General features: G+C 39.5%; 1 pseudogene; it reads left to right on the top strand.

The window, feature by feature from the left end:
- The first annotated feature begins 788 nt into the window (after positions 1–788).
- On the top strand, positions 789–8250 carry LOC113674066 (ATP-binding cassette subfamily C member 4-like; annotated as a pseudogene).
- Positions 8251–14270: the final 6020 nt, after the last annotated feature.

Genomic DNA, 14270 nt, shown 5'->3' with positions numbered 1-14270 from the left:
ATTATGCGAGACACTGACAAATTCATTCATGACCTATCACGCAATCGACTTCGATAAGTATCCAATTTTACGGTATTATGCGGTTATTTTCAGCTTTAGAAGAAATGACGTTTTCTCGCTTATGAAATTTTATTTTACGCCTTAGTGGACGTGAAATGAAAGTAAAAAAAAAATTGATTTATTTTTATGAGTAATAGTTTGTCATGTATGCGACAAGTTCTTGCTTATGGGAGACAAGAAGGAAAGCGGAATAGCGAAAAATTGTGGAAACTCCATTCGAAATGAAAAGTTGGTTGCACGCCGCTTCCTCAAATAATTGCAAGATAATGTTCTCTTGTTATTTGGTTTCTATTAAGAGGGAGCCGGGAACTCAACAGGCTCCCTCAAGCAAGGGGATCAATTTTGGCCGGCCGCGCGCAAATATCCCGCGCAAAATTTTAAACAAAAACAAAGGTAGCAACCAATGTCACGGAAACTATGCCAAGAAAATTAAACGTTCATAAAAAGTAGAGAAAGCAAAACTCGACACTCTTCGAGCACAAAACTTATTCAATGACGAGTATCCTGATTATTTACCATTTTGTTTTAGGCTACATCATTTTAGGCTATATAAAAGTCATGAGGTTCTACAAAACAACGTGACTTATTGGATTTTATGTAAGTTTACAACTCTTAGAGGGCAAGTTGGTTCTGAAATCCTGGAACAACATGCAAAGACATTTGGTCATTGCGTTGAACATGCTAATAATGGCTATGTATTTTGTAGGTCTCAAGTGATGGCAGCAAAAAGCGGTTACATGAAAATCTCTGGTGATGAAGATAAAAAAGTCAGTTTTGTATCTTCACTTTTTTTTTGTTGGATGAACGAAGTCCTTGAAAAGGGCAGTCAAAGGCCTTTGGATCAAAATGACTTTTTACCCTTGTCAGACGAGAACTCTGGCCGTTTTGTCACCGACAAGCTTCGAAAAAGCTGGGAAAGCGAGAAACATCATTGCAAGATGAATGGGAAAAGGCCTAAACTTTGGAAAAGCGTATTTGATATGCTTTCTGCCAAAGATGTTATCATCATTTTGACGGGGTATATATTGTGTACAACTTCTCGCCTTCTCTTTCCACTGTTTCTCGGGTATCTTGTTTCTGAGCTAATGTCAACTGAGGTAGAGATGACTCATCGGCTCTACACCTGCGCATTAGCTATGTGTCTCAATGGTTTGATTAGTGGTTTTGGTATGCACCAGCGAGACTACAGATGTGAGATATTGGGGATCAAAATAGGAAGCGCCCTAAGGGGACTGGTGTACCACAAGGTAGGCACGATTCTAATATCCTAAACACCCCAAATTAAGCCGAACAAACTTGAACACAAGTATCTATCCGATATAGAATGATTTTTCTAGAAATCTGATCGACTGCAATCGGCTTATGCCATGGAGACCTAGAAGGAGAGGGTTATTAAACATCATCGCTGGTTGCTGCTTCTGCGGGAGCAGGCAATCCTGCCCGCCAACAAAAGAATCAAAGAAACAAACAGTTATTTAGACTGCAGTTAAGCAGGCTACAGAAACCATAACGTATACGGCCGCGCTTCTTAACGAGACTCAAAATGGCGCCTGAGTTGTCGCTCTTTTTACACATTTAAAGATAATTTGGTAGAGGTTTGGTTACTCTCGTCTCGAAACGCAGTCACGAATATCTTTATGCAGGAGATTAAGCTTAGATAGTTTTTGGAACTTATTTCGTCTTTAATGTCTAACCTGTACTTTCTTTCAGACGCTTCTACTCAGTAAGCAGACGTTACTGAGGTTCACTGCTGGACGCTTATTCGATCTGATATCCAATGATGTTAAAAGAATGGAAGAAGAGACAGTCAATATTTTTTTCTCAACCGTTTTCGCAGTCCCTGTTTATGCAGGGGCCACATTCCTTATTTACAATTTGATTGGTTGGCAGGCTGTTACAGGTGTGTTCCTCCTGTGTATTCTCATGCCATACTTTGCCGTCTTGTCCTATGCTAATGCTAAGCTGCGCTTGCGCACAGCTGCAGTATCCGATGAGCGAATCTCCCTAATGAATCAAGTAGTTTCCGGGATCCGCGCGGTCAAAATGCATGCGTGGGAAGACGAATATGGACGGAAGATAAAAAATGTGAGAAGGTAAGGTAATTATCATTTTTATTCAGAAGTAGGCTCCAACAACTAGCTTAATTCATTCCCGTAATTGTAATTCATTCCCGTAATTGTTGACCCAAATTATTCAAACCTCGGAAATAGATAACCACAAATCTGTTTGTCTCCACTGAAAGCTTCAATAGCTAGGCAGTTTAAACATGCCCCCCCCTCTTTGGACCGCTGTATGAGCCAAGCAGAATGCCTCTTTTGAAGAATATTAATTGTCTCTTGTAACCCATATCATAACCGAAAAACTGGCCGGTCAGTTAAGAAAATACCAGTATATACTGAGTAGATAGTGTTAAAAGTGCACTCTGACATGATTGGCTACTCAAACTCCGAATAGCCATTGCAATTCACCTTCGAACGACTCGCGCGGGAGTTGCGCCAAAAATATTGTAATCGTTTTTACCTCAGGATATCACCTCCACTTCAGAGAATAATCGATCATTATTATAGGTAGAACATCTCGTCGAGTCTAACTTGTCTTCAAGTTAGTATTATTTTTTATACGCTGTTATAAGGGTGCACTTGCCGCTCGCTCACCTCGTTAATATTTCAAGTTAAAGAGAACACTGACGACGAGCTGGTTCGACAGAATGCCCACATAACTTATGATAACCTTCTATCTTCAGAAATGAAATCAGGGTCATTTCGAAGAGGACGACCATTCAGTCAAGTATCGATGCCTTGTTATACAGTGTAACGCCACTGGCCACTCTGGTGTCAGTAATTACTATGGTACTTACTGGTCAGACCCTCACGCCCGCCAATGTTTTTATGCTTCTGTCGTTTATGAGTGTTATAAAATTGCGTGGCACGTTGAATATGACATATGGTTTAATGGTAACGTATGACGCCTACGTTTCGCTCGGAAGAATCGAAGAATTCCTTCTTTTGGAAAATCTGTTAAAAGCCTCGGAGAGTGATGAAAGCAACGAGCCCCAACAAAAAACGAAAATGACCTTAACTAACCAAAGTCCCAGTTACTTGAAAAAAGAAGAGGAAAACATGGAGAAAGTTTCGCCGTCTCGTGAAGCAACAGAAATAGGACCTACTATTCTACGTGTGTCAAATTTAAGCTACGCAAAAACGCATCGTGAAGATGAATTTATTCTTGAGGATATCAACTTCTTTGCACCTTCAAAGAGTTTAACAGTCATCACCGGCCCGGTTGGAAGTGGTAAGTCTACTCTGCTCTCAGCGATCGCTGGTGAAACTTCGAACGTCGGTGGGACGATTGATTATCAAGGCTCTGTCATTTACTTGCCTCAGACTGCTTGGGTGTTCTCGGGAACGATAAAAGAAAACATTCTGTTTGGTCAACCTTTCGAGGAGTCCAAGTATGAAAGAATAATCGACGTCTGTGCTCTGAAAGAGGACTTTGAGCGGTTACCTGATGGTGATCAAACAGTTGTTGGAGAACGCGGCGAGGTTCTGAGTGGAGGACAACAGGCGAGAGTAAGTTTAGCTCGTGCAGTTTATGCTGAAGGAAATATTTATCTATTGGATGATCCGCTGAGTGCTGTCGATTTTAAAGTTGGCCAACATATCTTTAACAAGTGCATCAAAGATTTACTAGGGGATAAAATTGTTCTGTTCGCCTCTCATCAGCAACAGCACATGGAAAATGCTGATGAAGTGATTGTGTTGTACAAAGGGCGTATCCTCGACAAGGGACGCTTTACTGAGCTGCACAAAAAAGGTGTTATCAATTCAACCGTTGACCCGCTTTATAAAGCAGCTCTGAAGGACAAAACAGACTCATCTAAGCCGTTCTGCTGGGAATATAAGGAGGAACATGATGATGCTGAAAAGTGCCAGATAACACATCCCCTGACCAATGAGGCGAAGAGTTTGGAGATAGCAAAAGAGGATCGGGCAATCGGAGTTGTGACATCCAGGCTTTATTGGGACTATTTCAGAAGTGGAGCACATCCTTTGATGATAACTGGAATGGTTGGTTTAAGTCTCATTACTCAAGGTAAACTTATTGTTAGAGTGAGTTACAAACCTTGGGTTAAGCCCTAATTTCTTTTATTCTATTTCGTGCAAATCATTTCACAATGACTATGGTTTTGACCAAGAATACGCGTTGTTTTTGAGATTAGACGGTAGAGTTAAGAGACACTGCAGAAATTTCTGACCATGTTCTTGATATCTCACTTGCTCGTACAAGTGCGACAAGGCGCGAGTGAATGGCGAGTCACGCGCGAAAGGAAGAGCCGGTGTTTTATCTCCTCGCGTTTGCCTTGCACTTGTCTCCACTCGCCTGAAAAAGTTAAAAAAAAAAAAAAAATACTCGCTCTACAAACTAACTTTAGAGACCAAATGCCGTTTTCTGGCAATATTTATATGTAACATGGTTGACTGCTTCATTTTTTCTGTGACGTTGTGGTGTTTACAAAAACATTCCCAGAACACTAACGGTAGTAACTAATCCAGGCGAGTTGTTTCTGGGCCCAATAAATCTTACATTGTTCAGCCGAATGATCATATAGAAATACATTTCAACCACTACGTATCAATGCTGTTTCTTTCAGCCTTCGTAGCTGCTCCGGACTTGTGGCTCTCGTTTCTTGCAAGGCTAGACCCAGAGGATCAGAAGAACAAGACATATCTATCTGTCTTCGCCTGTCTGGTTGGCACGTGTTTCACAGTTACTATCGTTTGGGCTTATGGACACTTGAATGTTTGTTTAAAGTGCGCCTAGCGTCTTCACGATAAAATGGTTGTGGCCATTTTACAAGCACCTGTCCTGTTCTTTGATTCAAATCCAGTGGGAAGAATCCTAAATCGCTTCTCCAATGATATTGGCTGCGTAGATGAGATGTTACCCAAAACATTCCTGACGACAGTGCAGATGCTCTTGGTGATATTTTCCCAAATTCTGGTAACAGTTGCCACAAATGTTTGGCTCATGTTTCTTGTTGTTCCAATTTCCATGTTGGTCGGTTTTCTATCCAATTATTACTTGAAGACTGCCAGAGAACTAAAGAGGTTAGAGTCGATAACCCGAAGCCCAGTGTTCGCTCATTTTTCGGAGACCCTGATAGGACTGGACACGATTCGTACGAGAGGAAGACAGAGAGATTTTGTGGATGCACTGTACAGGTATGTGTGAGACATTGATTCAGCGTGTGGTGTGAGAGCCGATAAATGCACAGAGCACAAATGACTTATAATTGCTCATTTTGTATGAGGTATTTATTTTTTATCTACCGCCTATACACGAAATTGTATCACGTGTCTCTTGTGATCCTATCTGGTATGTGCTGAGACACTGATCAGCAAGTGGACCTTTCCGTATACGAGGCACGGTCGCGGAGCGAAGCTATCCGAAAGGAGCGTGAAGGGCATTACCAGTGGTAAGACTACAGTAATTGCTATGTGTGGTTTTCGTCCTTCTGATAGGATTTCAACAGACGCATAATATGGAGGTCAATCACTAGGATCGCGCAACGCAGAAATTTCACGATTAATCAAAACTTTAACAAATTTATCGAATGTGGTTGGTTATCACCGGTCCGACAGTGTAAGTGTCATGCTCGTAATTATTGTAATAGGACAGTTGACAAGACATGCCTGCGTGTAAGTGTATGCGCGCGCTGTTGGCGCGAATTTCGCTGAGTTTTTTTTTATGAAAACGTATAACTGTTGTCTAGTTTCTTTCTCTAATTTTGTCATAGTTTTGATTAATTATAAAGACAACGTCATGTCGCTCAATTCTGTCTTTAAAAGTACTCGTGGTTAACATATCAGACTCCTGCTTAGCAGTCTTCCAATTTTGTTAATACACTCGTGTGATTATTGACCGAATTGGACTCCACTATGAGTTTAACAGGAAATACAGTCAAGTGCCACTCGTCTTGTCCTTCTGATAAATGCTATACTAAATATACAAGATGTAGTTGTGATAGTGAACAATTAAGAATTGGCTATTTTTGGAGAATTTACCATTTTCAATGGAAAAGTATCCATATCGTTTACAAATTCGGCTCCAGCGGCTTACTTTATCTGGGCGAATGGAGATACCTAAGAATGAGATGTGGTTACAGAAATGATCTTTCGGACAGTTAGCTGGTAGCTTACGGATGTTTCTTGGAGAGCAACATCTTTTTAATGGAGTGGGGTGTCGGGCAGAATTTGTTGAAGGGCTCCGTTACATTGTCAGGCCGAAAGAGACTCTGCTCTCACTTCAGTGTGCAGTCCCGATGTAATCTCTCTGAGGTTTTTTGGAGTGATTGTCTCAAAAAAAATACAATTTGATAATAACAAGCTAATCAAAACAAAAGAAAAGATCACAAGTAGTGAAAGAGGACTTAACTTTTTAACAAGGAAACGGCATCGAGCGCAGAAAAACGCGTTCGACTAATAGGCCGTTGGTTTTGCGCAAGTTTATTGGACAAATCACTTTGTAAAGTAATACAAAGCTGATACAATTCGGTTTATTTTCAACAGTCAACTAAAAAAGTCATCCCATTATTAAACCTTGTGATAAAAACTCGTCCTCTCAGATATCAAGATGTTCATAATCAGGCGTACATTATGGTGATGGCCAGCGGTAGGTGGCTCGGTGCACGTTTAGATTGTCTCGCTTCCTTGTTAGTCGGTGCAGTTGCTCTGGCTGCAATCCTGGTATCTCAAGATCCTGGTAAGCTTAAGATTCTTAGTTACGATTTTGAGTCTTTCTATGTAAAGTAAGAATCTATATAGTCGTGTATTAACACAGCATGAACAGCTGAATGATAAAATAAATATGACTCTACGTGCTCTGTCATTAACGGGTGGTTTTTAAACACAACAGAAACATGAGAGTCACTCGGGTGCTGAAAAAACTTTCAAGTGTCCAGGTTAGGTAACCTAGCCCTGTAAAGTTTTCGTTATATGTTTTGAGCTATGGAGAGAAAACAACTAACAAGTCCGGAATTTATGGACTTAAGTTCGCATTTTGCTTTTCAGCATACGCTGGTCTCGCTCTTGTTTACGTCATCCAAACTCTGACCATGACTCAATACGCTGTTAGAAAAACCTCTGAAGTGGAAAAGTACATGACGTCAGTTGAGCGAGTTATGACCTACACTAAACTTGACCGGGAGCCTGGATACGAGGAAGAACGAACATCCCCACAAGACTGGCCTCGGAGAGGAAGTATTGTTTTGAGAAATGTGTCATTGAAGCACTATCCGGGGGGGCCTCAAGTACTGAAGAACATTAATCTTAGCATCAAAGCAGGAGCAAAGATCGGAGTGGCCGGCCGTACGGGAGCTGGGAAGTCATCTTTTGTAGCAGCTCTTATGCGCATACCTGATGCTGATGGAGAGATAATCATCGACCATGTTCCAGTTAAGGAGATAGGCCTCCAACAAGCTCACGAGGTATCTCGGTTCTTGGCCAAAGTCCTGTTCTTTGTAGTGGATCATTGAGGAAAAATCTCGATTTTTTAGACAAGTTTCAAGACGCTGAATTATGGCAGGCTTTAGAGGATGTACATCTGAAAGATTTTGTCGGGAGGCTTGAGGCCAAGCTGGATTACGAACTGCTGGAACATGGCGCTAATGTGAGTGTCGGAGAGCGGCAGTTAATTTGCTTAGCTCGTGTGCTGCTACAGCGAAGTAAAATCGTCGTCTTGGACGAGCCAACTGCGCATGTTGACCCAGACACAGAGCAGACGATCTGGAATGTAGTACGGCAGAAACTGAAGGAGTCCACAGTCATCACTATAGCCCACCGTTTGAACACGATAAAAGACTGCGAGAAGATTTTGGTCTTGAAAGATGGAAAAGTAGAAGGATTTGACAATTTTGATTCAATAATGAACAGTAAGTGAGATGCCGTCTAAGGTTGAAATACTTCGATTGTCACGCAAGTCCTGCAGAGCATTAGATGTTTTACAGTTGATAATCTTCTCCAGAGCTCTAATTCTGCACATCATGGAAAAGAATGACCTGCGATGTTTTTCTCGGTTTTGACTCCTAAGCATCTTTAAAATCTCTTTCGCTGTCATGTTTCGGGGTGTCACACAACGTCCACTTTGCCATGGGTCTGTTCAGTGATAGACCACAGATGAAGTCATAATGTGGTAAGAACAGCAAAACCTGCACACTAGGCGCAGGCGAATGTGTCACTGACGTTCCAACTGCTCTATGTCGTCCTCTGTGATATATTAATGAACAGACCCACCATAACGTAGATTACATCTGTTTTATGTAATAAACAAAGCAAAATTTTTTCTCATGTGGACGTCACTTATCCGTCTGTCCCCCAACTGATCATATGTAAAAAACCAATGTAGATGCCCTGGGAACGACTTACGTGCGCCACTTACTACCCAACGCAGTGCACACAAGAAACAAGATAACAGTTTATTCAGAAATAGGAAACTGTTCAGCAGCCTAGCTATGTCCAGATTTAGGGCCGTAGATCAGAGTTACAGGTTGTCATGTCAACATTCACCTTGGGTGTAAATTTAGATCTCCTCGGATGAGCATATAAACATCAATTCACGTTGGGTAGAAATTTAGATCTTCTCGGACAAGCGGATAGAATGAGAGGAGATGCAGGTCTACGAGATAGCGGCACAGATTAGTTAAATTCCATGTATGATAAATAACTTATTACAGTCTCTCCTAAACATATTACCTCAAAGATGAATAATCACTTATGCGTGACATAGCATTATCTGCTTTCGCGCGGACTTGAGACGCGTCCAAACTAACTTTTCTTAGAAAAATTTTCTACAATGTAATAGTTGTAGTAACCATAGGTTAAATAGTTGGAAACCATAGACTTTGAAGGTGTGGGCTGTTTACATAGAGGTGGGGGACCCCAGGTAGGTGAGGTAACCCGCTTAGCCATGGTCGAAAAATAAAACGCGTTTACATGCAATCTTACAACCCCGGGGTGCTGGGGTGAGGTTTCTTGAGGTTGTTGCTGCGCTTGCAATTAAGGAGTTTGAGCAGAGGCGTCCTTAGCTCACATCTCGAAAATGACAAAGGATTAATTCTCGGACACATATGTATTTATTCATGAATGCGTCACGCGTTGTGTTACGCGGTGTTTGGTTTCGCGAGGAACCATTGACTTAATACGTTATACGGAATAGTTTGGGAAACCAAATATGGTCGATTTACAACGCTAAATATTCTGAAATGTGAATATTTTATGTACAAAGTTTTAAAACATACATGTTTCGCTTTTGAGCTTTTTGCCATGAGCGCGACCCCGGCTAAGCGGGTTACCCCACCTTAACAAGCTAGTTGAAATGGCAAACTGTCAGCCCGGCTGACCGGGTTACCCTACCTGGCATACTGGGCAGCCCGCCCACCTATCATGTAAACGTGATCAAAATAAAATAAGAATTTATACGGACAGGCGGGTTACCTCACCTACCTGTGGTCCCCCACCTCCATGTAAACAGGCCCTAAGTTAGTGTATTTGTGGAAAACAAAGCCCCTAGCAACTTCATTTGCCCGAAACTAACAACTGCAGCTAAGTCATAGGCAGCCTACCCAGATAGCCTACCCGGTTTTAAGCTTGTGTGCATCTGATCGTCTACGATTAATAAAAATGACCTTGCGCCTCTTTTTCTCCCTTCAAAAAGAAGCTTGGGTTGCATGAAGTTGGCGGGCCGCTCAATACATTTTGTCCCTGGTTTTCTCGATCAAAATAATTTGCGCCCCTGTAGATCGCAGAAGAAGCAGTGGAATACGAATACTTTTCACATAATGACCACAATGGTGTTTGATTAAGTGTTCTTGGAAAGAAGCCTGATAAACTAGTGAACAGTCAAGCATGCAATGTAAATTACCTACCTGATGCGGGTTGAAGGATGCCAATTACAAGACACCATGCATCGTAGCGTTGAAAGAGAGGTTTTCCTTCCACGAGACGGGCAGTTATAGTTCCCTTTCATTTTTCCACAATTTATCGCCAATTGTACTTCGAGTTTTCTATAATTTTAACACAAACAGGGACCTTGTGAATGATTCATGGCACAAGTCCCGCAGTGAAATTAAATTAAAACAAAAGATTTTTCTCTGTTGTGCCTAGGCTCTTTGTAAGAAATTAACTACAAGTGACATAACGATTTCCTGGAGTTACAAACTCGTAACTCTGACTTGGAGAACGGAAGCAAATTATATTCATAAAATCCATTCATCGAATCTGAAATGACTGACGTGTAATTTTATAAAATCTCAAGAATGTTAACCAGCTCGTGCAAAGCCTTAGATCCTAAACTCACCTTATTATGAAAAAAGAAAAATTAGAAATGTCACACCACCAGTAATCATCATTTCGGATATGACGTTGATGTTACATTTGATACCAGCATAGGGGCGTCTCTCTAAGTGACACTACTTTTCAGATGAACGAGGGAAGTTCTTTTCGTTCCTTGCAGCAGCTTGTTTCATCGGTGCAAACAAATCTTCAAATGTCTGGTGATCACAGCGTAGGAGCCATCGGGCCAATTTTGGCCCCAATGCACAAGTTGGTTCACAGGACTCACAAATTGCAGGCTGGCTACCGGGCGCGAAGCTCTACCGAACATTCGTTTGGGTGGACGACATTGCGCAAGTAAGTCAAAACCCAACTCTTGCCCCAGCTGGCAAAAAGGTCAAGTTCGACCAGAGGCTTTGCGGAGACGCTATGGTGGCGCACCTAAAACGGGAAATTCCCGAAATCAAGGCGACCAGGTGAGTAAGACAGTTTTCCATAAATGTGGGAAAAAAAATATCAGTTGGTTGTTCTGGACTGATGTTTCTGGAGCAGCGCTAATCGCATGTTTTTATGTTGTGAATTCCTCAGGGATTCCACCGCAAATCAATGAGAGGGTTGTGCGAGTAAGATAAAGTCTATTTCAAACTCATTTATTTCATTTGACAAAACTTAAAACCCTTATTCTACGATAACTTCATTTGACAAGACTTACACCCTTATTTTAAGATAACCTGATGGTTAACTTAAAACACTAGGAACAAAACAGTCATTAATCAAACACGCCGGCAAAAAATTCAACAATTTCCAGACAATCATCCTAACATAACCACACAAAATTGTAATTCAGTATTATAAACTGATTTGCATCTCAGTTGATGATACTAAATTACCCTGTTATACTCTCCTAACGACGCAAAACCAAAATTTCTATAGAAACCTATCCCCGTTATTCACAATCACACAAAGTTGAGGATTAAATCGAGATTTCTTAAGTCGAGAGATCAATGTGAAGTAGGCTTAATTTTTGTGACTGGCAGTGTCAAGAGGGCAAAATAAAGTGTAAAAAGCTGACCCGAAGGGTCATTCAAGTGCAGTCCAATTTAGACCGCGGTTTTTGATGATCAATGGACTACAAAATTTCGTCTTCTGTGTTTCTTTTTTTAATTAATTTGATCTTCCATTCACTTGAGGTTTAGGTGATATTTGATCCCATAGAACACCGGCGCCAAGTGTCAATACCAACCAACTAATTAGACAGCCTCCTTCTATGCATGATTACGCATCAAGCTCTCTCTCGTTGCATACTACGCTTTTTTTTAAAGAATATAACAATTTTTCATCAGAAAAAACAATAATACAATAATTACAAAAACAATACCATAATAATCTAATAATATTAACTAGATAAGGCATTAATACATTTACCTAGAAAACTTAAAATACTACAATTAATCTACTAACTATGAATTAATAAAATAAAATCTACAAGTAGCTTCTATTAATGTTTAAAATGCGTGATAAATACTATTTAAAAACTAGTTGGGTCTCTACTGTCTTCAGGGTTTGATTGTAAGTTCACTTGTTTGATTGCTTTTACATATTATTAATAAGTCATCTTGGTACCTGTGCTTTTTATCTGTAGATACCTTGATTATTACAAAGCAAAGCCAAGTGGAAACCAATAAAAAACGATCTTATAGTTAATTCTCCCTTCTAGCCGCTACTCATTTCCTCGTTAATTAGTTATGAGAACTTGCTGCTAGATCAAGATAGTGGCTTCTAACTGATAAGATTAAATGTTCTCATTATCTGTTTGCTGAATAATGTATGGATCACTGGGTAAAATGCCAAATTTTAGTGTCATTTAAGTAAAATTAAACAACTATTAAACCCAAAGACAAATTTAAGCCATGTTTACTAAACTTAAACATGACTTAAAAATGTATCTTTGTTTAGGCGAGGTTTAAGCATTCTTAAATGCAAATTAAATCGACTTTGAGATTTAAGCTATGTTTAAGTCATTTTAACCGTACTTAAATCCTTTGAAAGATTTAGGGTTACTTTAAACCACCTTAAATCTAACGTTAAATCTATTGGGGGAGATTTAAGGTCTAGTTAAAGGAGCCTCAAATACAACATTAAATTTATCATAATAATTATGCCGTGTTTAAGGACCTTAAAAACACATCAAATCTTTTGGTGTACACCAAGTCTACTTTATTGACATAATCTCTCACCAGAACCAGAAACCATACGAGAGCAGCCTCCAGCAACCTTCAATGAATTAATCATAGATTAATATTAATATTATGTATTTAGTAAAGCCACAATATTTCACGCTACTGATTTTATTGCTTTTTCAATTCTTTGGGTAATGAAACTGTGTTTGTTGATTGTGAACAAGAGACTTGATTTCTTGTATTGGAAACTGTTTCACTAAAGGAAGGTGGTTGCACAGGGAATTTGACTAACCTGAGCAAATAAGGTACATTTCTTCAAAACCATATAATTTTAGTATATGTTGGACAGAAAACTTAACAACTGAGAGGGAAAACACAATATTACCAGCATTAATTCTTTTAATTAATTTATATCCATAAGCTGATGTTACATATACACATAGACTTGTCATTGTATGGTAATTTTAGGATATCATGCAGCGATAATAATTATTGTTTTTAACTCAACAGCTCAGTTTTATCGGTACTTCAAAACAACTAAATAAAGAGAGCAGAGGATAAGAAAAGGGAAAAATGAAGAGCATAAAGAAAAGTGCAAAAGGAGCAGGCGTTTGCTAAATGTAAGGACTAGCTAAGTTGTCTTGCTTTTGCCATGCTAAACCTATATTCAAGAATAAATTTTCAAGATAGTGTGGCTGAAGCATGGCTTCTGAATCAAACGTTTCAATTCAGTTTGACAACAAGTGTTGTTTAATACTGTGGCAAATTTGTGCATGGCATTGTACCAACATAATAATAGTTTGAAAACACAATTTACAATGTGGGATAATATACAGCAACAAAAAATGAAACAATGCCATGCACAAATTTGTCATACACTGTAGGTTGGACTGGTATGTTTACAACTGGTGTACAAATACACATTAATTAGGAAAGTCAACCTTGCTGGTAGTTAACCAAATAATATGGGTTTGCTTTAATTTAGTACTGTTTTGTAGCATGATTTTTTTCTGGGAGTTCTATTTATTGTTGATTGTTATTTTAATATTTTATATCTTTTGTGGGATATAATTTTGAGTTAGAAAAGTATTTCTATTTGACAATAAATTATATGTTTCATAGATATAATTTGGTCTGGTTATTAACTAAATAATGACTGAATTGTTGCTTTTTGTTCCATTAGAAACTGGAAAGGCGTCAGTCATCCTATGAGATGCTACAAGCTTCTATGACACCAAAAGAAAAACAGTATTATAGTGAAATCCTTTACATTGATTATATGAGTAGTGAAGAATCAGATTATGAGGAGCAAGAAAATTTCATTACTGGTGAAAAAGAAAAGAAACTGGCAAGATATGTAACCAAGAAGCTATCATGGGAAAGAACAAGCTTGACAAATGCAAAAGCCAGGCTAGACAGAACCTACAAAAATAATTTGACCCCCCATGCCAGGGCAATGGCTAAGCCAAGGAGTGTTGGTGGCATGTCGGAGAGGCCTGCACCTGCTGGCCCACTTTGGGCTGTCAGGCAGATAAACAAAGAGTCGTGATTGAAAAAATACTTAACACCTTTTCTACTTTTTATTCATTTATTTATCATGTATTTAATGGCAAACTGAAGTAATTGTTTTGTTAGAACAAATTATTGTCATCTAGATCACAGGGATAGTTTCTTCCAAGTATTGTTAAATTTATTGACTTAT

This window comes from Pocillopora damicornis, chromosome 12 (assembly GCF_964200805.1).
Source record: "Pocillopora damicornis chromosome 12, jaPocDami1.2, whole genome shotgun sequence".
In the NCBI taxonomy this organism is placed as follows: domain Eukaryota; kingdom Metazoa; phylum Cnidaria; class Anthozoa; order Scleractinia; family Pocilloporidae; genus Pocillopora; species Pocillopora damicornis.
Note: the sequence above shows the minus strand (reverse complement) of the source record. Positions and strands in the feature narration are given on the sequence as shown.